Genomic DNA, 4,707 nt, shown 5'->3' on the forward strand with positions numbered 1-4,707 from the left:
AAGAGCAGTAGCACATGGATGCATGCGAGACGATGTGGAGCCAGCTAAGCTGGGTGTGATGGAGCGTGAGCCACATGTTCTGCCACCAAGAGTGAACTTGCATGATACTGTAACTTGCAGAGGAGACTCCCTCGAAACAAGCTTGCAGAGACTCCCCCAGGCCAACGCTATAAAACTAGACGCTGGTAGCGAGCTAGCGACAGCGCGCGGTATCGCAGCAATGGCCATGAACGCAGCGTTCCTCGGGCTGCTACGGCTGCTCCTCCTGCTCCTCCCGTCTTCCCTCCACGATTACCTGGGTGACCAGGGAGTGGGTCAGCAGCTCCAAGCCCACTACCCCATACTTCTCCAAGGTGGCTTCGGCTGCTCCGTCCTGGAGGCGCGCCTCACCGACGCCTACACTCCGTCGCTACCACGCTGCGGCGCGCTCAAGGGGAAAGGATGGTTCCCGCTGTGGAACAGCACGGTGGACCTGGTGAACCACCACTACATGCCGTGCTTCGAGGAGCAGATGAGCCTTGTTTTTGACCCTGCCACCAACGGCTTCAAGAACCAGCATGGCGTCGAGACTCGTGTGCCAAACTTCGGCTCTGTGTATGGATTCTCCTACAAGGACGACACGTAAGTTTCCAGCATCTATGAGCTCTCATGGTTTTGTTCATCTCTACTACATAGGCTCAAGACGGTTTTAGCATCTGTGCCGGCCAGTAGCGTTGTTGTTGTTGCCTCTGCATGCCTTACTAGTTTAGACAGGCCATGTCTGTCGACACAGCACAAAGAGATCCTTTTGACTTTTGCTCTGTTTTTACGCCACAAAGCACACCCATTGAGACAGCAGAGCTAGAAGCCTAAGCTAATACTCCCTCTGTTTGTGATAGCAAGGCCTATAACGTAAGTTTCCAGCATCTAGGAACTGTTTTATTTAACATTAGAAAGTCACATGGTTTTATTCATCTCTACATAGATGGGAGGGCACTTTTGACTATTTGTCTCTTCTCACGCCACAAAGAACACACTAATTGAGACTTATCTTTCCCCTACTTGCTTAGTGCAAGAGCTAGAAGCTTAAGCTAATACTCCCTCCGTTTGTGATATAACAAGGCCTACACCATTTTTTTTTTCAAAAGTCAAACAATGTAAAGTTTCACTAAGTTCCTAGAGAAATTATCAAAATATATAATATTATATATGTATCATATAAAACTATAGGATGTTGATTTTGTATTGTAGATGATAATGTCTTTTTTTTCTTGTTCTAAAAACTTGGTGAAGGTTTACATAGTTTGAATTTTGAGAAAATTATATCCTTTTGGTAGTAATATGTACACCGATGGAAAAACATATTGCTAGGGAATAGAATTGAATTGTTTGTATTACTGAATCTATATTTTGCATTTTATGGTTAGAATTGTCGGTATATATGTTATCGGGACTTAATATGATGCAATGGTAAATTTCTTTATGTAGTCGCTATCATACTCTATTTCCTATTTTTTTTAGAGCCGCACTAGTTATGCTCCCTTGTGTGTACTTCTAGGATTTGACATTGATTAAAATTCTCTCCAGCTGCCCATTTTGTTGTAACGTAAGGCTCCGCAACGAACTGCAAGCAATTGGATATCGAGACGGAGATAACCTTTTTGGAGCTCCTTATGACATACGACATGCTCCACCACGGCCTGGCCAGTATTCAGAGGTGTACACTGAATACTTTGCTCGTGTCAAGGATCTAGTGCAGCACGCAAGTGAGAAAAATGGAAACAAGCCGGTTATCTTCATTGGGCATAGCTTTGGTGGCAGGCTCATACTTGACTTCGTCAATTCGACACCCCTTCAATGGAGGAAAAAATACATCAAGCACCTGGTTCTACTCTCGCCAACACCTCATACAGGCTTCATGGATGTGATCACGAACTTCATTGAGGGACCGAGGGTACTTCGTTTCCCGAATGTTCCATACCTTGATTTGCGGAAAATGTGGTGGTCTTTCACAAGTTCCCTCCTATCTCTGCCATCCTCAATGGCGTTTGGCCAGGAGCCAATCATAATCACCAAACATAGAAACTACTCGGCGTATGACTATCCAGAATTTTTTGCAGCCATCGGTTTCAATCTCAAAGGAGTCTCTCCCTTGACTAAATTGCCGCCTCTTACAGATATGAGAGTTGAGGCGCCAATGGTTCCACTGACAATACTCAATGGTGTTGGCATTGAAACAACGAAGCAAGTGGTATTCTGGGATGGCAACTTTGATGTCTCCCCAAAACTTGTGTATGGTGATGGAGATGGGGTCGTCAACCTTAATAGTGTGTTGGCATTCACCAAGGAACTGGAAAAGCAGCAAGTGTCAGAGAACATACTCTTTAAATTCATCAAGATTCCTAATGTCACGCACGGTGATATTACTATTCAGGACCATTCACTCAGGATTGTTCTCGCTGAAATTGCAGAAGCCAATTCTTGAAGATTCCCGTGTTACATATGAGTTGCCACCAAAAGTAGAAGATTCAAGTGATTGTTGTATGAACAATCTCAATTGTTGTAGCTATAATGCTGCTATTCATAAAATGTACTATTTTTAATTTAGCAATCATCTAAGATACCTTTTTTCCATTATATTGTTTTTATTTGACAATATGTTCATTTAATGTTTTAGAATTTAGTAGCACACATAAATAGAAAAACACAATATTTATTTGAAACCACATCACCTAATAAATAATACCGATGCGCCCCTCGGCAGCCTGAGAGTTCAAAGGAATGTGCCGCAGGTATTAGTTGCACATGAACCTTCTAGCTACACTTGCGGAAAAGAGTCGAGGCTGGTTGCACGGCTAGCTGCTGCACTGTGACCCACAGGTATGGGCGGATTCAGAGTGTTAGCCATGGGGGTTAGATGCCCCCACTCAACCTTTCCCCCCTTTGTAATAGCAAGCTTAAAAGTGTCCCCCCTCCTCCAGCATGAGATTTTCCCCTCACTACCACATTTTTGTCCCCTCTTGATTTTGATCCTAGGTCCGTCCCTGCCCTTAGGCTCCTTAAAGCACATCCGCGCCGGACCCATCGAGAACTACCGAGTCGGTAGCCTAACTACTAGGGAAAAGCCTACCCGTGGCTCACCACCTTTTGCTACAAGTGCACCATGCATGCGACACAGGTATCACGCCACTAGTGTGGTAACCTACCTGGTGCGCCACGAGGGTAACCTACCTGGTGCGCCACAGGCATATTTTCAAAAATTAATTAATTTTAACACGCTGTTCGCTTATTTATACAAGTATACATTTTTTGTAATAATAAAGAAATTCCATAAATGAGATATAATTATAAATAAAATAGTAATGTTTATTACACAATATAAGTTTAATGATTTACAAGTCTCTAATAATAAAACAGAAATTAAAAGAATGAAATGGAATTACAAAAGTGATAATTAAAAACCTAAACTAATCTCTAACATTAACTCCTGGAGTGCACCATCAGTTTGTGTCATGAAAATACTTCTCTAACAGATAACAGAATTAACATGGACAAGCATAATTCACTTATCTAACATTAGCCCCTGAAATCCATCAACCACGAACAGCCACAGATACAGAAATGCTAAAGCAAGCAGAACATCATTTTTGCTTACAGATAAGCACTAAGCAAACTGGTCCAAAGACCTGGAAAAGTACGCAACATAAGCTCATCCTTATTCCTTAGTGCAGCAATCATGCCTTCATTTTCCCATCTCTTCAACCTTTTGTGCAAGATAGAGGAAATAGTTGTTGGTGAATCTTTTGCACAAAATCACAGGTTGCAGTTTGTTTTGCACAGAACACCAGATTTTCCTGTAGTCTTTGCAAGAAACACATAAAACATAATTAGCCTATTTGACACAACAATTAGAGGAGTGGTCTGGTTCAACCAGTCCCTCTTCTATATGCTTCTTTGTTGTGCCTTTCCTGTAATGATCAAATACTAACCAAGTGTTGTAATGCAACGTGCAAAAAAAATGCCTCTATATTAACACAATCAACATATCCATTCGGTTAACATTTTCATATTGGGCTCAATTCTAATCTGATCTTCATATGTCTTGCTCACCCAAGCGCAATTGATTCTTGAACTTTCATTCGTCTTTCCACATGTGTGAGGTAAAACAAGCCAACGGATTACATGGGTAGTTTCCCCTGTGATAGTTGATGACATAATTGCAAAGGCACATGTGCCTCCGGACTTGCAGCAAACAGTGATCCTGTCATGATCATTTGTTAAATATTCGAAGCCCCTTTGATTCGCAGTATGATAGTTTGTTAGTGCTCTTATGTACTGATGGATGTCTGAGAAGCACAACTTCAACTGCAGCAACTCATGTGCAATGGGATTTGAGTCATCATAATAAATTCTCTTCTCTAGTTTCTTTGATCCGCTCTTCCTCTTTGTTAAGGATACATCTTTGTTAAGGACACAGACTTTGGATCCACAGCTCCATCATCATCGCTAGAATCATCCAACTCCCTGCAGTCATCACTTGCTTGATCACTAAATGACATGCCTTCTTCCTCCAGAACTCCTTCTATTGCCCTTCTCTTGGCTGCTCTTGACAGCTCCATCTTATCCTTTGCATTTTTCCCCTCCATTCTTCCTGGATGTCTTCCCTCTCAACCCCTGGCTTCTCTTTCTCAAGTACATATTCTGCTGCCACTGATGTTGGGAAGCATT

The 4,707-nt window shown here is 42.4% G+C and overlaps 1 pseudogene; it reads left to right on the plus strand.

Annotated features, from left to right (window-relative positions):
- The first annotated feature begins 220 nt into the window (after positions 1-220).
- LOC124706597 lies at positions 221-2,464 on the plus strand (annotated as a pseudogene).
- The last annotated feature ends 2,243 nt before the right edge of the window (positions 2,465-4,707 follow it).

The sequence above is a fragment of the Lolium rigidum genome, chromosome 4 (genome assembly GCF_022539505.1).
Source record: "Lolium rigidum isolate FL_2022 chromosome 4, APGP_CSIRO_Lrig_0.1, whole genome shotgun sequence".
NCBI classification, from domain to species: Eukaryota; Viridiplantae; Streptophyta; class Magnoliopsida; order Poales; family Poaceae; genus Lolium; species Lolium rigidum.